The sequence below is a fragment of the Mesocricetus auratus genome, unplaced genomic scaffold, assembly GCF_017639785.1.
Source record: "Mesocricetus auratus isolate SY011 unplaced genomic scaffold, BCM_Maur_2.0 Super-Scaffold_6730, whole genome shotgun sequence".
Taxonomy (NCBI): Eukaryota; Metazoa; Chordata; class Mammalia; order Rodentia; family Cricetidae; genus Mesocricetus; species Mesocricetus auratus.
In genome coordinates, this window is record NW_024429184.1 from 92,551,388 (window position 1) to 92,575,561 (window position 24,174).

The following is a 24,174-nucleotide window of genomic DNA, read 5'->3' on the forward strand; positions in this document are numbered from 1 at the left end:
GGTCATTTGATGTTGTGCCAATTTACCTAAACAACCAAATTTAGCTAAACAACCAAATTAAGTTCCTCCCTAGGATTTATAGCTTCCCCTACGTGGACTTTTGAACTATTTTAACACAAATGTGGATTCCTTCTCATGGAACGGGGCTTAAATCTAAGGAGAAGACAGTCATTTGCCTTCATAGCAGCCAGGCCATTATTGCACAAGTGGCATAGTCTTGCTTGGCAGGTTGCTATTGCAGTCCATAGGGTTCATACCTTTTTTCTGGGCAGTCTGCATAGACATTGGACACTGAAAACTACCTGTCAGGGAGGAACCTTATAGTTTTATTCCAGTTTTACTTTTCTATATCATATGACTTAGTTATGGTTTCTATTGCGGTAATAAAACAGCATGACCAAAAGCAACTATAGGGAGAGGAGTCAGCCTTAAGTGAGTGAAGTCTTGAGTGAGTGTACATTTCACATAATGAGGGTCCATGTCAAGGACATCCAGGGCCTCTGAACCATAGGACAATTGACAAAGCTATTACCCATATGACTCATACTCCACTGGGATAGCAAACGAAAAAACACTCTGAGGTTCCAGGTTGTGGAGGAAGTGTGGAAAAAACTCCACCTTAGCCAAGCAGTGGTGGCACACGCCTTTAATCCCAGCACTTGGGGGGCAGAGGCAAGTGGATCTCTGTGAGTTCAAGACCAGCCTGGTCTACAAGCGCTAGTTCCAGGACAGCCTCCAAAGCCACAGAGAAACCCTGTCTCGAAAAACCAAAATAAAGCAGGGGAAAAAACCCCCACCTGATCCCAGATTCACTGTGCATGTGTCTAAGTGTCTGTCCTGTCTTCACTCACTGTGCCCGTCACTAGCCAGGGTTCTGGGACCAAGATGCACAGGATATAGCAAACAACTAGAGGAGGAAAGAGTTTACTTCAGTTTATGACTCAAAACTCACACTACGTGAGGATGTCCAGGCAGGAACCTGAAGGCAGAAACTGAAGCAGAAGCCATGGAGGCATGCTCTTACTGACTTGGTCTCCATCACCTGCTCAGTCTACTTTTTTGTACCATCTGGGACCACCTGCCTGGGGTAGTGAGGGCCCAACTGGACCCTCCTACATCAATCATTAATTAAAAAATTACTCTTTAGACTTGGCTACAGGACAATTTCGATGCATCTTATCGAGTAAGATTCCCTCTTCACAGATGTGTCTAGGTTTGTGTCAAGTTGACAAAACCAGGACACTATGCAGCCATGATTCGTGGTGTCTCAACAATAGGTGCTTACTTAATTCCAGTGGGCAACCAGGAGCAAAGGCAAATACTTGTTTTGTTTGGGAGGTCTCTAGTGACTCTCTTGACCAATCATAACTCATGAGGATCTAGCACATACCTTGCACTATAGATTTTTGTTTAAAAGCCTATGCTTCAAGAGAAGCTTCTTCCAACTGTGGAGAGTATATCCTTTCCAACTTAGTTACGTTACAATACAGTTGCATACGCTGTTTTCATACTACCTTCATTTCCGTTAACCCTGCCACACTATTTCCTCTCTGCCACCACCTCTTCTTGATTAGACCTTTCCACCCCTGTTGTCACTGTCATTACCCTGTCCTGCCTGTTTCTAGATCTATTTACCTACCAGAATTCTTGAGTTGAATGGACGAAATTAGAGATTTGAAGCTAGAATCCACACATGAGAAAGAACATGCAGTCATTTTTTCTATGTCTGTTATTCCACACAGTATATTTTTTATAGTTTCATCAATGTACCTGCAAATTCATAGTTTCATTTTTGCTTTAAATTTTTCATACATGAGTACTGTATTTAAATCATTTCATCCCCTTCTCCAACTCCAAAACATTCTGTGCCCCAAACTCCTTCTCAAACTCATTATTTCTTTTTTCTATAAGTATTGTTACACATATTGTGCATATATATACACATCGTAGCAATAGACATGATTGAGAAAGTATCTCAGTGGCAGACTAGAAAGTCATTTGGCTGTATTTCTGGAGTGAAATGGCTGGATCATCAGTTATCTCAGTCTGAGGAATCTCCACACCGATTTCCACGGCGGCTGTATTAGTTTGCACATTTGCCAACCTTTCCCTGCATCCTTTCAATTTTCTGTTGTCATATCCTTTCTTGATGACAGCTGTTCTGCCTAGGGTGAGATGAAATTTCAAAGTAATTTGATTTTCATCTCCTTAATAGCTAATGCTGTTGAACACTTTTAAAGTGTTTATTGGCCATTATGATTTCCGATCTGATTTGATGCCTATTTGGGGGTTGGATTGTTTGTTCTCTTGATCTTTAGTGTTTTGAATTCTTTGTATATTCTAGACATTAATCCTCAGTTGGATAAATAGCTGGGCAAGATTTTCTCTCATTCTGAAGGCTGCTTTCTTCACTGTTTGACAGTTTTTTTTTTGCTGTACAAAAGCTTTCGGTTTAAGGAGGCCCCATTTGTCAATTGTTTGAATTATGTCCTGAGCCACCAGAGTCCTGTTATATGTGTGTCCTGCACCATGCTCTCTACATTCTCTTCCAGCACTGTCACAGTTTTAGGTTTTTATTTATTTATTTTTAATTTTAAATTTAAATTAGAAACAAGGTTGCTTTACATGTCAATTCCAGGTCCCTCTCCCTTTCCCTCCCCTCCTCCCATGCCCTCCCATCAACCCCTCAACATCCCCTCATTTTCCCAGGGAGGGTAAGGCCCTCCATGGGGGTGTCCATAGTCTGTCATTTCATCCAGGGCAGGGCCTAGACCCTCCCCCAAGAGTCCAGGGTGAGAGTTTATCTCTCATTGTTGCATGGGCACCCAAAGTCCATTTGTATACTCGGGATGAATACTGATCTGCTGCCCAAGGCTCAATAGATTACCTAGGTCTCCTCAATGACACCACATTCAGCGGGTCTTGATCAGTACCATGCTGGATTCCCAAGCATCAGTCTGGGATTCAAGAGCTAACCCTTGTCAGGTCAGCTGTTTCTGGGGGTTAAACCAGCCCAGTCTTAATCCCTTTGGTCATCAGTCCTCCCTCTCTGTCACTGGATCCCTTGAGTTCAGCTCAGTGTTTAGCTGTGGGAGTCTGCCTCTGCTTCCATCAGCCACTGAATGAAGGTTCTGTTTCCCAGACTCTCTGGCCATGGATTTTAGGTTGGCACTCCACAGATCTATGTCTAAAATCCATATATGAGAGAGTGCATGCCATGTTTCTGTTTTGTGACTGGGTTACCTCACTCAGGATGGTTTCTTTTAGTGCCATCCATTTGCCTGCAAATTTCAGGATTCCATTATTTTTTTCTGCTGAATAGTACTCCATTGTGTAAGGTTTTGCATTGAGTGGGATGTCTTGATTCTGATTGCATTGGGGTTTCTCCAAGTTTTACTACAAGTTTGCTATAGTTTGGACTTACACATCCTTTATTATGTGAGGTATGTTTCCTCCATCCCTATTCTCTCCATGATTTTTATAATGAAGGGATGCTGGGTTATGAAACAGGATTTTGTACATCTATTGGGATGGTCACGTGATTTTGTTTTTAAATCCATATATATTGTTAACCATATGTATTTATTTGTGCATGTTGAACCATCCCTGTGTCTTTAGGACAAAGCCAACTTATCATAATTGGCTTCAAGGATTTCATTGAGAATTTTTGAGTCTATGCTTACCAGGGATATATCATTCTACAATTCTCTTTTTTTTGTTGTGTCTTTTTTTTTTTATTCTCCAGATTTATTTTGGTAAAAAAAATCAGATATAACCTTTCAAAAATTACATTAATGTTTAACATGCATTCAAATAACTTTCTTTTTTTTTCCAGTTTAAATTTAGATAAGAAATGAGGTTGCTTCACAAGACAGTTCCAGGTCCCGCTCCCATTCCCTCCCCTCCTCCCGTGCCCTCCCCCCCAACCTCCCCCATTATCCCCTCATTCCCCCAGGGAAGGTGAGGCCCTCCATGGGGGTGTCCATAGTCTGTCATTTCATATAGGGCAGGGCCTAGACCCTTCCCCAAGAGTTCAGGGTGAGAGTGCACCTCACATTGTTCTATGGGAATCCAAAGTCTGTGTGTATACTTGGGATGGGTACTGATCTGCTGCCCAAGGCTCAATAGGTTCCCTAGGCCTCCTCACTGACACCCAAATTCAGAGGGTATTGATCAGTCCCATGCTGGATTCCCAGGCTGATGCCTGGGATTCAAGAGTTAACCTTTGTCTGGTCAGCTGTTTCTGGGGGTTAAACCAGCCCAGTCTTAATCCCTTTGATCATCAGTCCTCCCTCTCTGTTACTGGCTTTCTTGAGTTCAGCTCAGTACTTAACCAGCCACTAAATGAAGTTTCTGTTTCCCAGACTCTCTGGCCATAGGATTGTAGGCTGGCACTCCCCAGATCTATGTCTAAAATCCATATATGAGAGAGTACATGCCATGTTTCTCTTTTTGTGACTGGGTTACCTCACTCAGGATGGTTTCTTCTAGTGTCATCCATTTGCCTGCGAATCTCATGATTCCATTATTTTTTTCTGCTGAATAGTACTCCATTGTGTAGATGTACCACATTTTCTCTATCCACTCTTCGGGTGAGGGACATCTAGGTTGCTTCCAAGTTCTGGCTATTACAAATAATGCTGCTATGAATGTAGTGGAACAGACCTCTTTGTTGTATGAATGGGCATCTTTTGGATATATGCCTAAGAGTGGAGTTGCTGGGTCTTGTGGTAGGTTTATTCCCATTTTTCTGAGGAATCTCCATACTGATTTCCAAAGTGGCTGAACCAGTTGGCACTCCCACCAGCAATGGAGGAGTGTCCCCCTTTCACCACATCCTCTCCAGCATAAATTGTCATTGGTGTTTTTGATTTTAGCCATTCTGACAGGAGTGAGATGGTATCTCAGAGTTGTTTTGATTTGCATTTCCCGGATGGCTAAGGATGTTGAGCACTTTCTCAAGTGCCTCTCAGCCATTTTAGACTCCTCTATTGAAAACTCTCTATTTAGTTCTGCAGCCCACTTTTTAATAGGGTCCTTTGGTGTTTTGGAGACTTGCTTCTTGAGTTCTTTGTAAATTTTGGACATCAACCCTCTGTCAGATGTGGGATTAGTGAATATTTTTTCCCATTCTGTGGGCTGCCTTTTTGTCTTGCTGACTGTGTCCTTTGCTTTACAGAAGCTTCTCAGTTTCAGTAGGTCCCATTTATTAATTGTTGATCTCACTGTCTGTGCTACTGGTGTTATGTTCAGGAAGCTGTCTCCTGTACCAATTCGTTCAAGGGTACCACCCACTTTCTCTTCTAAGAGGTTCAGTGTGGCTGGATTTATGTTGAGGTCTTTGATCCATTTGGACTTAAGTTTTGTGCATGGCGATAGACATGGATCGATCTGCATTCTTCTACATGCCAGTCTCCAATTATGCCAGCACCATTTGTTGAAGATGCTTTCTTTATTCCATTGTATATTTTTAGCTTCTTTGTCAAAGATCAGATGTTCGTACGTGTGTGGGTTAATACCCGGGTTTTCAATTCGATTCCATTGGTCTACCTGTCTATTTTTGTGCCAATACCAAGCTGTTTTCAGGACTATAGCTCTATAATAGAGCTTGAGGTCAGGGATGGTGATGCCTCCGGACGTTGCCTTGTTGAACAGGGTTGTTTTGGCTATCCTGGGTCTTTTGTTTTTCCATACAAAATTGATTATTGTTCTTTCAAGGTCTGTGAAGAACTGTGCTGGGATTTTAATGGGGATTGCATTGAATCTGTAGATTGCTTTTGGCAGGATTGCCATTTTTACTACATTGATCCTACCTATCCAAGAGCATGGGAGATCTTTCCATTTTCTGAGGGCTTCTTTAATTTCTTTCTTTAAAGATTCAAAGTTCTTACGATACAGGTCTTTCACTTGTTTGGTTAGCGTTACCCCAAGGTATTTTATGTTGTTTGTGGCAATTGTAAAGGGTGATGTTTCTCTGATTTCTCTTTCAGCCCTTGATTTCTCTTTCAGCCCTTGTTGTGTCTTTATCTGATTTTAACAGTAAAGGAATACCAGCTTCAAAGAAAGAATTTGTAAGTATGCCTTATATTTCTATTTTTGTAAGGGTTTGAGGAACACTGACTAAAATTCTTCTTTAAACATGATTGATTCTCATGTGAATGCATGCAGACATGGGGTTTTTCAGCAGGGAGAATTTTATTGCTGTTCCAATATCATTGTTTGTTATAAATTTTATTAATTATTGATCATTTTGATCAATCCTTGATGGATCATATGTATCTGAACTCCACTAATTCCTTTCAGGTTTTCCAGCTTAGTGGAACATAGATGTTTGAAATCTGCCCTTATGTTCTGGGGTTCTTTTGCATCTGTTGTGATATCTCTCTGCTCATCCCTAATTTTATTAATTTAAGTCTTCTCTCTCACTTAGTTAATTGGCTCAAGTTTTGTTAATCTTGTTTCAATTTTTAAGAAACCAACTGTTTGTTTCATTAATTCTTTGTAGTGTTTTGCTTGGTCGGTTGGTTCTTGTTTGCTTCCAATTCATTAATTACTTCCCAATTTTATTTCTTTCCATCTATTGCTTTTAAATGTGGCTTGTTCTTATTTTTCAAAATTCATGTTGTGAATCATTAAGCTATCTATTGCACTTCTTATGATATTTTAGTGTAGACACTTAAAGCTCTATGTTTCTTTCTTAGGACCCCTCCCACTGTATCTGAGAGATTTCTGTGTATTGTGTTTCATATTTAGTTAATTTCAAGAGTGTTCTTAAACATTGTTTAAATATTTTAGAAAATTATTTTATGTTTTGGGTGTTTGGGCTCCATGTACATCTGTGCACCAGACTCATGTCTGGTGGCTGATCCTCTGGAACTAAAGTTACAGACAAATGGACTCTGGGAATCAAACCTGGGTCCTCTGGAAGAACTGCCAGTGATCTTGACAGCTGAGTCATATCTCTAACCCTATATTTAATTCCAATAGTTTTCAAATTTCCTATTTATTTCTTCAGTAATTCATTAATCAATCAAAAATTTGTTTCTGAATCTTCATGAGTTTGTTTACTTCCCGGAGTTTCGTTTGTTATTAAGTTCAAACACACATGAAAGCAGAGGTCTTTCCCAAAAAGGAAGATAACATTTGGTACCACAAGAAGACTAGGTTTTCAGTGGATTAAAAATGACCATATAGTATAGCATGGTATAAGATATTGTTTAAACTAATGTTTCACCCAAATGGTATTCCCATTATTTCTAATATTACTTATGCATTTATTGGGCTCCCCTTATGTTAAATAATTTACTTAAGCATAGGTTGCATTCTGCACCCAGTTACATTCACACTGATATCTGTATTTTCAATCCGTTAAACTAGAACTATAAATTATAATATTGAATTTGACTCCTAGTTAACATAGGGAGTTTGGGAACTAAGGAGATAGCTCAGTAGTTAACAATACTAGCAGCTGGACCTAGATTCAATTCCCAGAATCGTCGTGGAAGCTCACAACTATCTCTAACTCCAGTTACAAGGGATTCAACACTCTCTTCTGGGTCCTGCAAGCACCAGGCACACAGTTAGTGCACATACATCTATGCAGACAAAACACAAATATACATAAAATTTTAAATGACTATATGGGCAACACAAATAGAAACTTCTTCTTCCTCTTCTTCTTCTTCCTCTTCTTCTTCTTCTTCTTCTTCTTCTTCTTCTTCTTCTTCTTCTTCTTCTTCTTCTTCTTCCTCTTCTTCTTCTTCTTCTTCTTCTTCTCCTCTTCTTTTTCTTCTTCTTCTTTTCTTCTTCTTCCTCTTCTTCTTCTTCTTCTTCCTCTTCTTCTTCTTCTTCTTCTTCTTCTTCCTCTTCTTCTTCTTCTTCTTCTTCTTCTCCTCCTCCTCCTCCTCCTCCTCCTCCTCCTTCTCCTTCTCCTCCCTTTCCTCCCTCTCCTCCTCCTCCTCCTCCTCCTCCTCCTCCTCCTCCTCCTCCTCCTCCTCCTCCTCCTCCTCCTTCTTCTGGAGGTAACAAGGCTGACCTGGGAGAACTGAGAAGTGAGTGTGGTTGGGGTGCATGATGTGAAATTCCCAAATAACCACTAAAAATGTTATGCTGGAAAAACAAAACTTTTGTTAACATTAAAATTTTTAGTGAGTACTTAAAGGGATTCAGGGACCGCAGAGGTGGTTCAGCAGTAGCCTGCTGCACTTACAGAAGACCCAAGTTCAGTTCCCATTACTAACATGATGACTCACAGTCATCTGTAATTCCAGTTCACTGGGATACAACACCATCTTCCAGCCTCTGCTGCCACTGAGCACACACTTATATGCACATCAACACTCAGATAGATAAAATAAAAAGCAATCTTTTCAAGATATAGAATTTTTCCATCACATTTTTAAAGCCATAAAGAGATTAATTAGGCTGTTCCCTGTGTCACCTACATGGTTCACTCTTGGAAAATATGTACCTCGCTTAATGACCCTATTTACTGAAGAACAAGACCTTGTATTTTCCTGTAAGACTAAGATGTGATTGTTTAAAAGTGGATCCTGCTCTATTTTCTTCCAGGCAATTAGGGAATTAAACACACGGTAAAATGCTTGCACCCATGAACTTATCAAGAAAGTGGCCCCAACCGCCAATCATTTGAGCTTATTTTAAGTGATATAAATCCATGGGCAACCAATCAAGAAGTTTCTATCAGTGTGTACCTGTGATTCTCAGATTTTTCAGCATTTAAGGGGATCTTTCTATTGAATAGTCTGAATAGACACTGCCTGAAATCCTATGCTTAATTTGTCTGTTCTATAATGACTATGATCTGCTTGGGACTTCTCTTTCTTATCACTCCTGAGAATTGTCAGGGAATACTTCCACACTGTAACAAATCTGTTTGACTTTCACTGGTCACTTTTTACTTTGGACTGTGGCCCAGGGCCCTATCTGTTGATCACCTCTTGTAATATCACCACTATTTCTCAAGCTTTCCTCCTAAGATTTTCTCCAAGAGCAACAAATGTGTCTAGTATTATAGCATGACTACTGCCAAGAAGATATAGTCTCACCCTCATTTTCCATTAGGTAGCACAGCTTTTGGAGTCCTCAAACCCAGGAGTATTCTCTCTCTTCACACACAACCATAGTTTAATGCTGAATCGTATGCTTTAAGACAGCTCTGCCCGCTTTCCTTTATGACTGGACACCCATGATCTTACTGTCTTTAGCCCTAGAGAAAGGATCGAGCAAAGGCATAGAATCCCCTAATCCATGGTCTAATTAATTTCTTCAGTAGAATGATAATCCCTTCATGGCCAAAGATGTTGCTCAGAGGTATAGGAATTAGCATATACAAGACTCTGGGTTCCAATTCCAGCACTTCACAAAGGAAAGAATAGCACCATCCTACCACACTGACATCCATACAAGTGCACTAGACTGGTAGAAAGCATAGTTCTCCACAAGTGTTTGTCTAGTGGTCACTTTCACCACAATGAATTTAATACTGGCCATCGTTCATATTCATACGCCCCCTCCAAGTCTGCTTGTTGCTTGTTGGGAAGAATCTGATTTGTGTCAATATCATGTCACAAATTAAAAGATAATGCCCCCCCAAGGGCAAATAGTCATTTTTATGAAACAGTCCAACCAAACTCACCTAAAAATCAACAAAAATATATCCTTTCTCTAAGGACCCATTCCTATGAAGTCCTTCCCAGTTTGTGTGACTAACAGTGACAGAGCAGAGTGATGTGAATTCTTTGGTAGGGTTTATTGATTTGTGGGTTTGGAGATTCTCCATAAAGAATGATGAACAGTCTTATAGTTAAACATGATGTGTATATGACAGATAGATGATAGATAGATAAATTGATAGGTAGATAGAGATAGATGATAGATAGACAGATAGATAGATAGATAGATAGATGGATATTAAAAGTCAGCAAGAAATTGGGACTAAGCACTCTAAGGAGGGAAAGGCAAGGCTTCAACTGCTACAGAGACTGAGAAACAATGAATGTAAGGAGGATGTAAGTGAGAACAGAATGAAGGCTCACTCTAACAATGGCACCACCATCACTAAGACCCAGTCTGAGACAAATGGCACACTGTTGCCAGCCACAGCAAGTTTATAGAATATTTGTTGGAAAAATCCTTATTCTGAGACCAACAGAGACTTAGTCCAGAACAATTATTCAAAATGCCACTGGCCCAAAGGAAGAACTTTCATTTATTTCTTGCTGTCAGCTATGGCCTCAGTCCTGAAAACGCAATGTGATCAGTAGGAACTCCATGACCTGGAGAGAGGTCTGGGAAGGTGCAAAGGCCATCTGGTGGTGGCTCCATCCTGGGTCTTCACCACTAATGAGCAGGGCAGCAGAAACTCCCGACAAGTCACTTCACCTTTCTGTACTCCAGCTGGAAAACAGCAGGGACAAGAGAGGGTTTCAGCTGACTTTAACCATTCCAGAAACAGACAACTTGGCAAGGAGACTGACAAAAGTTACCTCTTAACTGGGTGGACACCGAAGGCAAGAGAAGGAAGGAGGATGAGCCTCTCCTGAATGAGCAGTCTCTGCTGGCCAGATAACCCAAGCTCCTTCCTGCTGTGTGCTGTAGCATTCTCCCTCTTTGCAAATACATAAGTGAGCTTCTGGAAGATTGACAGTAGTGATTATTGTTATAACATTAGCAAGATACGCCCTCTAAAGGCTGAAAAGCTGCAGCGCCCCGTATTCAATTCAATTGTTCTTGCTTTTTGAGTGTTTCCAATGGTCGAGCGGCCCCTTGGAAAGAAGGGTGGGGTTCGCAAGTATTTTAAAAGCATGTCCACGCACCTGTGACTCGGTGGCAGAGGGCTTGCCTCAATCCCCAGTAATGAAAAAAAAAAAGCACAAACACAAAAGAAGCTGCACCTTCTAGCAGCAGAAGCAGCAGCAACAACAACAGCAGCAGCAGCTGCTGCAAAACTGACACAGAATGATCACAACTGGGCAATTTCCTGGTTGAACCGTTAGTGTTAAGAACCAAGGCTCACACGAGCGCAAGCAACTACAGCAATCATCCACTTGAAAAAGAAACCAAAAACACACACTGGAGGAAAGACAGCACCTCTGATGAATAGTGCTGGGAAAACTGAAAGGCCACATGAAGGAGAATGAAATCAGATTCATTGTTAATGACTCGGCCTTGCACAAGAATTGGCTCAAAGCAGGCCAAAGTCTTCAGTGTGAAAGTGCCAGAAGAGAGCATTGGTGGTACCTGTAAGACAGGTGTAGGGAAGGATTTTCTGATTGAACCCTGTTTGCTCAGAAATTAATGCTGACATTCAACAAATGGAAACTCATAATAAAATGATTCTGCACAGCTAAGGAAATGGCCAAATAAAGAGGAAGCCCATAGAGTGGGAGAGAATCTTTGCTGGCTGTACATCTGACAGGAGACTGATATCCAGAATATCAATCATAAATAAATAATCAAGAAACAACCCTATCAAAACCAAAACAAACGTGGGCTATGGGTCTGAACAGAGTTGTGCAAATGGTCAAGAAATATCTTTTTAAATGTTCAACATCCATAGCAATTATGGAAATGTCAATCAAAACTACTTTGAGATTTCTTCTTACCCCAGTTAGAAAGGCTAAGATCAAGAAAAAATGCCATACCTAGGTTTCTATTGCTGTACTAAAGCATCATGACTGTAGGCAGTAGAGGAGGCCTTGAGTAAGTAAAGTCCTGACTGAATGTGCATTTTAACATGGGCACAGCCATGTCTAGGATGCCCAAGACCTCAGACCCATAGGACAATTGGCAAAGCCATTACTCATGTTAGCTCAGATTCAAGAAGAATGGCAAGGTTTTTGGTCTGCACCCAATGGGATCCTCGAGTTGAAAGGAGAAGTAAAGGCATGCCTCCATTCCTAACCCAGAAGCAATCTTCAATTGATAACCACTTGCAAATGAAAATTTAATTTCCTCCATGGAAGTCTCACTGGGGAAACAATTTACTCTTAAGGGTAGGCCCTGTGCCCTGCAATAGATGGCTAATACAAATGAACTCAATGGTTTCTTTGGAGATTCCTTGTCTCATAATATTTACAGGGATTTTATTTATTTATTTATTTATTTATTTATTTATTTATTTATTGGTTTTTCAAGGCAAGGTTTCTCTGTAGCTTTGGAGGCTGTCCTGGAACTAGCTCTTGTAGACCAGACTGGTCTCAAACTCACAGATATCCACCTGCCTCTGCCTCCTGGGCGTTGGGATTAAAGACATGTGCCACCACCCCCACCCCCAACTTATTTTTAAATTTTATCTTTTTTTTCTTCCCTATTTACCCTACAGGTCCTTTGTGTATATATTATGGCATCCAGCTTAGTGTTTTTATGGGATTCCTGAGTGCATGAACAAGTGTTTTTCTGTAGCTGTTTCTTGTGCCTATTCTGATGTGTTTGTTTTGGTTTTATCTTATTTTATTTTCCCTTGGAAGTCTGTTCTCTGATGAGAGACAGAAAGGGTGTGAGGGAAGTGGAGACTGGGACAAGAGGGGGAGGAAACTGTAATGTGGATATAATATGTGAGGAAAAGCCTGTTTTCAAAAAACTCGAAAAGGGGAAGGAAGGAAGAATTAAGATAAAACTTCAGACACAGGTACAGAAAAACACAAATCAGCCACTAGAGGGAGAAGTTGGGCATTTTCAAGGAGCTGACTGGGCTTTGGCAGTGCCCACAAGCAAGGCAGGGAGACTAAGTGCTGGAGAATCTAAGTGGTGGTAAATACTATGTCACTCCAAGGTGCCATTGAGAACAGGGATGCGAGGCTGCTTCCTGACATGAGGGGACTTGAGAAATACATTCCCATGAACTCTTAAAAACAAAGGCAAGGTAAAACTACCCGGCAATCCTATTTGAGGAACCTGACCAATTCTAAGGAACTCATGAAAGCAGAGGAACTCCGAGGAAGACCGTGTGCCTTTAGAGTCACAGCTAAGGGGACTCCTGAGTGGGCATAGAGGCCATATTAAAGGATACTCTACAAGTCCTAACACAGTGAAAGAACAGAAGCAAAACGTGGAGGAGAAAACCAAGGGCGACTCTCTTGTATCAGGGCCTAGGTCAGCATACTGCAATCTGTGGACCGAAGCTGGCCCATCACCCCTTCCTGACAACTAAGTTCTGTAATACAACACTGGTCTGTTTACACTCTGTCTCTGAAGGCTTTCACGCTGCAAGGGCAGAGAAGCGTGGTTGTGACCAAGATATTTTATTCCACAGAACCTCAAACATTTGCTCTCTGACCCTTTATACACAAGATTTGCTGAGTCACATTTTATAGAGCTGAGACAATCCATGCATTTAAAATTGAAACAACTTCTAAACTGTTGCAGTAATGTTAGTAATGTTGTAACTATAGAGAGATATACACTGAACGTGTTTTACATGATGAGTGTACAAAGAATTGCTGGAGCAGTACTCACCATGCATTAACACACACTTTTCACCTTAAATAGTAAGATCTGAAATGGTTGTTAGTAATGCGTTCCCCCCACTGCCCCTCTTATGCATTTCCTGAAATTGTTTTTGTTGGGAGCACATATAATCTTTCAGGAAAAGATACTCTTATAAAGAGACCATTTCATGTCATTTCACCTTCTTTCCAGATAATATGTCCCCAGCTGGTTGAGAGCTCCCTTGTGCTTCTTTCTCTTGTTAAAGAAAACACTCATACATAGCTGGAGGATCTTGCTGTCAGGAGTTCAAAAGGAACATATACAGAGAGTTAATGGGAATGTAAATTAATAAAAGCACTATGAAAATGAGTATGGAGAGTCCTTGAACCAAAATTATAATTGATATGTGATTCAGCTATCCCAGTCCTGATTATATACCCCAAGCAATCTAGATCAACATACTATAGAAATTCCTGTACAGCATGTTTATTATTACACTACTCACAGTAATTTAGACACAGAATCAGCCTAACTGCCCACTGACAGATTGCTGAATAAAGAAAATGTAGTACATCTATACAATGGGGTTTTATTCAGTCACAAATAAGAATGAAATTATGTTATGTGAACAGGACTGAAGATCATGTTAAGTGAACTAAGTCAGATTCAAAAGGAAAAATAATACATGCAGAACCCAGATTGTGTGTGTGTGTGTGTGTGTGTGTGTGTGTGACATGAAAGTCAAAAGGAGCTGTTTAGGAAGATAGAAAGGAACAGCAACATGAAAGGGTGAACGTGAATTCTGAAATGGCATGATATGCATGTATGAAAACATCATAGTAGGGTAGGGAGATGGCAGGGCTGGTAAAAAGCACTCATTTTTCAAGTCTGGCAGCTTGAGTTTAGCCGCTGGCATATACTGTGGAAAGAGAACTGTCAAAACTTGTCTTCTGACCGCCCCATACACACAAATAAACAATTTTAAACATCACAGCAAAATCCAGGATTTTGTACAATAAATATATGATTGAGGTAAATGGAGACAAAAGGGGGAGGGAGAAGGAGAAGGAGGGGAGAATGAGGAGAATGGGGAGGGGAGGGGAAAATAGGGAGGGGAGGAGAAAAGGATGGGGAGGAGAGGAAAGGATGGAGAGGAGAGGGGGAGGATGGGGAGCAGAGGAAAGGATGGGGAGGAGACCTGGGAAGATAACTCTGCTCTCTATTTAGGCCGTCAAATGAGACTTTAAAAGGACATGGACAGCAGGGGGCACCCTCCCCAGTGGTTATGAAAGCCTATGCCTATCAAGTCCTGCAGGATAAAAGTACATGGGTGACAGAAAATAGTGGCACTCAGGTTCTCTGTCCCCTCCTGCACTCTGCCAATCTGTCACATCATTGACTTCTGTGGCTTCCCATCACATTCAGAATAGATTCTAACGACTGAGAGGGTCCTGCGTGACCTTGTTCCTGCCTATCTCATCCCATATTCTACATAAAACTATGCACGGCAGTTGTGTGGCCATTTAGTCACAGCCAGAAACATGCTGAGCTTGTTACCACTTCTGAGTGTTTGCCCTTGCTACTTCCTGGTTTGATCTCTCTGTGTTAATGAGTCTTTCTCACTGCATAATCCAAGTTAACTGCATCCCTCAGAAACACTGTGCCTCCCTGACAACCCTAGTCAAAATATTACCCATTTAATTTATTTAATTTACTATCAGGGCACTGGATATTATCCTGTACTTCTCATAGTCTAATTGTTTTATTTGCCTATTTTTTTACCCCTGTCTCTCCCAGAAGTGCCTAAATTCCCATGGTGGCAGGAACCTACCTGCATTCTTTGGCATTGCATCTTCGTACCTAACCCAGCAACTAGCATTTAGTAAGTACTCGGCAAAAATGTATCATATGGGCTTGCAAAATATGAGTACTAGATACTACATCAAGACCACCACAAAAAGAGCTGATAGGAGCTGAATTCTACCTGTATTCCAATTTATTTGTTGGAGCTTTAGTCCCCAGCATATGACTGTGTTTGGAGACAAATTTAAAAATGCAATTAAAAGAGGTTGGATTGGTAAGATACATGTCAGCAGGACTGAAGGGGAAGAGGGAATGTACACACACAGTTACAGCATAGGGACGGGCAATGCACACAGGGACAATGTGTGTGTCCAGTAATACGTGCAGGCCTGAAGAGTCAGGGAAGCGCTTCAGCAGAAATTAAACTCTGACACCTCCACCTTCCAGAATCATGAAGAAATACGTTCCTCTTATGTAAGCCACTTGAGTGCTAAAGTATATCTCCATGGCAGGCCAAACAAACTAATACAGCTCTTGGTAAATTAAACACTAATAACAAATACAACTTCACATTTGAAAAAAAAAAACATGGTTAGGCAGTAAAGTGATCAAAATAGCCAGAGTGTTATAAAACAACACTGTTGCAGTAGGGGAATTTGAGAAATTACATACTAAGGCCTTAAAATCAGGAATGATAACATAATTTGTGGAGCCCTGTACAAAAATCAAAATACAGATTTTTCTTGTAGGAGAAAAAGTCTGAAGTGCCACTAAATATAAAACATGAAGTTTTACTTTTTTTCTCCACATCCCCTCGGTCTTCGTGGTGTTTATTTTTGCTGTTTGCTGTTGATCTCCAAAAGGTTAAAAAACTGGAATTATCAACCTGAATTTTACCATTCATCGTTGTACTGTGCAGGGCTAGATTGGAGAGCTATGAAAGCACTCCCCATGGTGTGGGGTCCCTAAAATTATGTTCATTATATAAATTATGAAACTATCAATCAAGAAGGAAGGAACGAACGAACGAAAGAATGAAGGAAGGAACGAAAGAAGGAAGGATGGATTTGGGATTTCAAGAAAGTCTGGAGTCCTCTCAACATTGCTCCATGTGTACCTGCATAGATCTCCTGCCCTTGAAACCACATCTGGAGAAAAGAAAGGCCACTCACCACCGAGCAAAGTGGATGGAGCCCAGACTGCCTACAGCAAATTCCTTAAGCACTGGGCACCCTGCAGTGGTCCCTAACGCCTTTCGCCAAAGCGAATGAAGTTCGAATGAAGTTCGGTGTGCAGCCCTGAAAGGTAGAGCCGGGACTTTACACCCATGTGCAGCTAACCTTCACAGTGGTGAGTATTGTTCCAACCTCCGTGGGCTCCTGTGAGTGTCTAAGAGCCCATAAAGGCACAAAACCTAAATCGGGTTTCTGAGTTGTCAAAGACCAGCTTGCAACTCTTCTTGGGAACTCACACTACTTCTTGGGTAAAATTGGCCTGCACCCACAATGCCTAAGAGGGCATTTGTTGTGGAAGAAGCCAATCAGGAACTTTGCAGAAGCCATTAGGGAGGAAGGTGGAGGCAGCAGAGAGATCCTCGGGCCAGGTATTAGAAACCCAAATTCAAATGATGAACTCTGATAGAAGTGTGTAGTTTCATTCTGAAACACTGAGTCCCCTTGCCCTGCCCTTTTATGAAACAAGGGAATTGGGTGTGATGATCCCCAAGGGTTCACATTGTTCTAAAAATATCCACACAAACAAAACTCTGGCTGGGGTGGCAGAAATGGAGTCGTGTGGGATAGTCTAACAGTGAATAATGAGCTGAAGCCACTCTGAGAGCCGTCTGGGGCTGGTCAGCTTTGCACACGGTTTTAAATGTCCCCTGACCCTATGGATTGACTTCTCTCCAGCTAAGTGGAGTGGGGGAGAGGAAGGAGCAGGAACCAATAGTATCGATCTATTCTTCATTACCTTCCCCATCTGCCAGCCTGAGTGACGCCTCTTCACTTATTCCTGTCTAGTTCAACTTGGGCCAATCAAAGAGAATGTCCAGAGCACAATCCAGGATGATTTGAAGGCTCTCTGAGTTTTTAATCACTGCTATTCTCTTTGACCCATTCCTGGTCCCTATCATCTTAAGTCTCTGAAACTTTCGTGGGAACAAATAGGCTGTAGTGATAGAGGGTGGAGACGGTAAGTGGGCAGGAGCAGTCGACACTGAGCTCTGGCTCCGATGCTGACAAACCAGGTGACTTCCAGCTCCCTCTTCCTAAAGTTATTAGACTGGGTCTCCTATCCCAGGTAACAGAAACCTGTAGTTCATGCGGACATACTTCACCTCCATTGTGAAATCCTGTGCTGTGGGTTTAGAATCACCTCTTTCTGCTGGGCTTCTTACCAGTGGTTTCTTACTGTCTCAGTATTGTTGGCAGTGCCCATCCCTCCACCACAGGGATGGATCAGCTCCATGAACAGACCTCAGTCGAGCTACTCAGAAGGCCTGAGGCATGCAATAGTGTTTCTGAGAGATAAGGTCACCTGCTTGCTATATTGGATGGCAGGGTTATGTGAGGCTTGCCATTTTATGAAAAAGAGGCTGAACCAGCCTTAGAGAAGGCAGCAAGCATATGGGGAAAATGGATGAATAGAGGATACAAGCACCGGAACCCTTTCTCTATGATGTTCTCTGACCCTCTGGATCAAACTATGTCTGAAACTAAATATCACTCCTTGACTTTAACCAAAGACTTTCTTCATTTAACTTAGTTAGCTAGGCTCTTTGTCATTCGCAAGAGTAACAATCCTACCATATTTTGTCTTTCTTGTCTTCAGTTTCTCTACTGTAAAATGAATATTTAGTGGATCACAATTGCCTCGTGCCTGTCTAAGTGCATGGTCTCCTTCAAGAGTGGACATCATTTCAGGATGGAAAAGGCAGTTTTCAAACAGTTAGGACTACATTCTTTATCTTCTAAGCATCAGATTTCATGGATGATATATGTCTTACTGATCTTCAATGTAGTAATAATCATTATTTATATGTTAGGATTATATGTTTCCAGCTGAGGTCTCTTCTGAAACTTGGGCTAAATCCTGGCAACTTCCAAGCAGGTGTTTGGCAGTCATTAACGTAGTGGGCCCCAAACTGAGCTTGAGTCTTTCAGCTTCGGCCCCTTCTTGTGTGCCCTGTTGAAAGTGGCCCGTCACTCACCAGTGTCTCGAGTCTGAGACCTCTAAATTGCCCTTCCTTCCCACTCTGTCTCTTCACAGCCCACCCCGTCTTCAAGCTCAGACAAGCCTGTGATCAAAACCTCTCTTCTGTCCCCACCCTCCTCTCTGACTTTGTCGCACTGCCACATTAGGGATCCCATCACTCAGCCGCGTCTAAACATTCCCTGCTGCTCTGAATGTGGTTCCCTCCCTTGTTCATTTGGACCCAGATGGAAGTGGCGACAGATATGCTGTGGCAGCCCGTGGGTGGCCTCAGGCCCCTCTGTGAGTCCCCTTCTAAATAAGCCTGTCCTAAACTGTCCTAATGCGATGGCTCCAACCCACGCTCACTTCTCTGTAAAGTGGATTCCTATTGCAGCCCCTTTTCCTCATCTCTCCTTAATCCCTGGCCTTCTGTTCGTATAGCTGGAGAGCACAAGTGAAGGCAGAACTGCGAAGCCCATGGTGGGAGGGCAAGTCCTGAACTGTAGGAAGAACTAAGGATTTGGGGGTCAGATCACTTTACACAATGGGACTATTTCCTCTTTGTCCCTGGTTTGGGGACTTACTTGTCCATGGAGGAGTAATAGGAGAACTGTCTGTTAGGGACCAGGCAACACATATGCAGAAAGTGGAGCAAATACACACCTCCCCTGGTCTGTCTCGAGGTGAATGGGCTTGTCTGCCTGAGATTGTCATATTGGGTAACACATTACAACTGAGCAAGGGCTTTACACCCCAGAGGCTGACAGATGGCTGAGCAATCAATATATGTTTCCGAAATGATTGATCTATAGAGTAATTTTCTCCTCTTCAAAATAATCCAGTGAAGTAGGCAGCCCAGAGCTTACCATCTTTATGTTACAGGAAAAGAAACCCGGGGCCCAAAGTTTTCCTGGTTGAAACGGCCACTGACTAATGCTACTCAAACCCAAATGCAGGTGTGTCAAGCACCAACACCAGTATGTTTCGAGGGGAAGCAAAGGGCACTGTCAGAAAAGGAGCAGAGCTGCTTGAGGGCCTATGGGGTTGGAGCTTGTGTCTCAGTACCTTCTTGGCCTCTAGGATCCTACCCTAGCTTTCCATGACCACCCCAGGACATGGGGAGACAGCTGCCGGTGGAGAAAGGTAGGTGGAAGTTCAGGCTGCTGACAGCAGGGAATTGAGCAAAGGGAAAGGCTTTCCGGTGCCAGGACTCTAGGGACATGTTTGTTGACTTTTTGCTCAACATTAACTGCATCCAACTAGGCTTTGAAGCTAACTTTTAGATAGAAAGGTTCCATGGGGTGGGTTGAGAAGTTCACGACCTTGTTGCTGAGCATTTCCAAACAACAGAAAATCCACAACAGCTCTAGGAAAATGTCAGAATTGCACAGAAAGCAGGGAGGGAACCATAGAGAAAATAGAACCATGAGGGAAACAGGAAAAGGGCAACATGAATTTAAGAGAAAAACCAAGAGAGCAGCGGCAGTGGCAGCAGCATCAGGGCCAGGCATTGAGAGTGCTGAGGGCACCTTTACAACACCCTACCAGACCAACCAGGTGATGACCAAAGGAACGAGCTCACAGCCACGTCTGAAAACATGGTTCTAAATCTTTGTTGCCTTGTTCATTAGCAGCATGTGCTCCCCATCTGCCTGTCTGTGCTCCCCAACAGGTGCTGGCAATGTCTGTCTTGCTCCATCCTGACAATTCTAATTTTGTCTGGGATCTGTATGCTTCCCCTGGCCCTGTGGATAATTTCTATTCTAAGACTTCAACTTCAAAGTTACTTTCTCAGGGGACACCCTTTGCTCCCCAACATTGGGTTCTATGCCCCTCACGAATGTGTCTATAGTAACATAGACCTTTTACAGTGGTCACCACTTGCTCCATAAAGGGTTTGTACGCAGCATCCCCAGCTACAGTGACGTGAAGCATGAAGCAGATTGTAGCATTGACAAAGTGTCAGTTAAGTACCTATCGGACAAACAAAAGGGAGAAGCTGTTAAAATCTCAAAAACAGCTTTCTCACTCACCAAGAAAGGAGAGGAAAATGATCACATGTGGGGAATTTGAGTAAAGACATTGTTTTAAGAGGAAAAAGAGCCCAGAGAAACACACAGCTTTTCATGTAAGGGTCATCAAGACATAGATTACCCCCTTGATAATTGTGCAGTTATAATTGTCACTGATGAGCCTTTGGGGAAAAAGATTAGAGAGATTTCCTTCCTTAAAAAACAAACAAAGACAACCAAAGCTACCGAACATTTATCTACCTCCGAAACACTCAAACTCAAATGAGTGTATAAATAGAACTCAGGGCTGGTGGAGCTGATAGGACAGCTTGGTCCGAAGGATCAACTTTTTGTCACTCAAGCTAACTGTTGAAATGCAAGAATGTAGGTCACTGGTATCAGCGTCCCAAAGAATTCCCAAGACTGTGTAGAGGTTTCTTTGTGAAGTCTTCTGGTTAAATATCCCCAGTTTCTTAACAATTTTTTGTAGGCACTGATAAGTCTAAAGAACAGCTGTATACGATCCAGAGAGTCAGTCATGAACTGTTGCACCTGGAAACCTGACTTTCTGAGTGTCTGTTAGATACACACATGTCAACATCAACCTACGCTTCAAGGCTTCTAAACAATGTGAGTTACCCACAAAAAGTAACTAGTCGATGACATGAAGAGAAATTATTGGCATTCAGTTAACTCTAGAGTCAGAGGAGAACCCATTAAGTATGCAATATATGTCTGCAATTCTGCATTTCTACCACTAGATGGCGAAGTTTGTTTTATTCTACAGTGGTAAGTTTGGAGGAGTGCAACCTCCAAGTTGATTTTTTTTCTTTTTTTTATTATTTATTTTTAAATTTAAATTTAGATTAGAAACAAGGTTGCTTCACAAGTCAGTTCCAGGTCCCTCTCCGTTTCCCTCCCTTCCTCCCGTGCCCACCCCCGAACCCCTCCAATATTCCCTCATTTCCCCAGGGAGGGTGAGGCACTCCATGGGGGTGTCCATAGTCTGTCATTTCATCCAGGGCAGGGCGTAGACCCTTCCCCGAGAGTTCAGAGTGAGAGTGCATCTCACATTGTTGCATGGGAGTCCACAGTCCATGTGTATACTTGGGATAAATACTGAGCTACTGCCCAAGGCTCAATAGATTACCTAGGCCTCCTCACTGACACCCCCATTCAGGGGGTCTTGATCAGTGGGACTGACCAAGTTGAGTTTTATAGATACTTAACTTAGATGCCCCACAAATATGAGTGCTGTGCCTCCTGTCATGTTGCCATGTCTATCTCTCCTCACTTCTTACCCTTGTCAACTCTGGATACAACTAAAGTCATTAGAAGGGATTGTTTTCCCTTAATGTGAGAAAGACTACATTTAGAAAAAGTTGGATGAACCATGTGGGGAATAATGCCAGAAATTCAGACAGCTTGTGGTAGATAGCCCTTTGACCCAACTACAGCATCATACATTTGCTTCTATACTGAAGGCACATAGATAATGACTTTGGACTCAATGGGGAGAAGGACAACAGTGTCATGGTTATGGAAGGCACTGGAGTCTTCTAAGAGCAATTTGTGGACCCAATGAATATTGAATGAGGAGGCAGAATTCATGATGGACAAAAGCAGTGAGAACACTCATTCACCAACCACTTGCATGTACCCGTGCATGAGTGTTCTATTGATCACCTGAGATACAGTAGCTAGCAGAACGCTGCCTCGAAGAGTTCAATACAGTGGAAGAGACATATAATGAAACGTGTACTAAAATTCCAATTTTGGATGAGTATGAAGAGACGCTATCTGCTGAGCTGGGTGATGCTGTGTTTAAAGAGAGTGACGGCACTCATGGTTCATAGGTAGTCCAGGTGGTGGTCCTCTGTGAGTCCTCCTCTGTGGGGAGGCGGCATTATAGCTGAAGGCTGAGAAGAGGCCAGACATGCAAAAAGAGTTTAAGAAAGAAAGGGATGAGCTGGGAGTGAGAGCCAAAGATGTCCTTCACCCAACAATTTCCCTACTCCCAGAACAAAACATCACATTTATTACACTGCTGGGAGAGGTTGGAAAACCTTCCAGGACATTTGAATTATAACACATTCTTCTTATATCAAGACAATGTAATGGGAAAAAGGAAAGGAAAGCAACTGGGCCTTGAAGACGTCTCCATTGCCTACAGGAGACCCAATCAGCCTGCTTACCCCTTCATGTTCTGTGGCATCGTTGTTGAAGGCAAACCCTTGGGCTTCATCTACTTTGAGGTATTCACAGACAAAGTTTCAAAGACAGAAGGAAGCACTTGTGCTCTGAGCATCAGAGAGAAGAGATGTGAACATGAGGGTCCCTTCCAGATTCTATAGCTGCTGTGCCCTCATGTACCCTAAACACAGTAGAAGCAAGTTCATGTGTAGGGAACTGACGGTGAGAATTTTGTCTGGAGTATACAAACCCCAGAACCAAATCCAAACAATAATGACCAAGACTGAGTGGCTTGGTGCAAAGCATGTGACTTTGGTGAGTGAAACAGGACATCGATATGATGGATGGAATGGATGCCATGGAGCATTGTGACTCCAGAAATGACAAAAGCTGCATGATCACCATTGTCTTCTGAGGACAATGACTATATTTATCTCAGCCATCAGACCTGTCCTTTTTTTGTCTCAAGAGATCATCCTGTACCCCACCTGCTTAGACATCCTGTGATCGTTTGTTCCCACTGCAGGTGGGTCCCGTCTTCTGCTTATTCACCTCCAAGTCTAGTTGGATTTCAAAGTCAAGTTTATGGCCATGAATAAAAACAATAGCGGAAAAGAAACTGGCAGAATCTGAGGCCAAAAAGACAGCAGCATCCATTAAAGAAGGAGGACCCCAGACTTTAACAATTTTTAGGTTTTTTTTTCTTGCGATATGGTCTCATGGAGCCCAGGCTAGCCTCAAAACCTCTGTTTAACGAGGATAACCTAGAACTTCTGACCCCCTTAACTCTAGCCCCCAAATGTTGGGATTACAAACATGGACTACCATACTTGGTTTATGCATTGCCAGGATCAAACCCATGATTTCCTGGGGGGTAGATAAGCATATACCTGCTGAGCTACATGGGCAGCCTACCTCACTTTCAAACTTTATCTTAAAGCTCAGTGTTTTCCAAACAAGAGTCATATCCGTCACAGTCTCGGCATTTCTTTCACACCTTCATTCCTTCAGAACTATCATTTCCTTTGTTTATCAACATATACTTAGTTTTTTACTAAATATATCTTAATGGAAATAATATTAGCACCATCATATCTATGGAGGGGAGCGGAGCATTGGCTTAAAAACGGGTAATCAGGTAATTAGCCCATGAGTAGTAAATTACAAAATGTCTAGTGTCTCCAAACATTTTCTTGAGTGGTTCACATGTTGTTTTTGGTTAGGGTCTCTATTGCTGCAATGAAGCACCATGACCAAAAAGCAAGTTGGGGGAGGAAAGGGTTTATTTGACTTACACTTCCATATCCCTGTTCATCACTGAAGGAAGCCAGGACAGGAACTCAAATAGGGCAGGGACCTGGAGGCAGGAGCTGATGCAGAGGCTATGGAGGGATGCTGATTACTGTTTCTCCCCATGGCTTGCTCAGCCTGCCTTCTTATATAACCCAGGATCACCAGCCCAGGGATGGTATCATCTACAATGGGCTTTGCCCTTGACCTTCACTAATTAAGAATATGC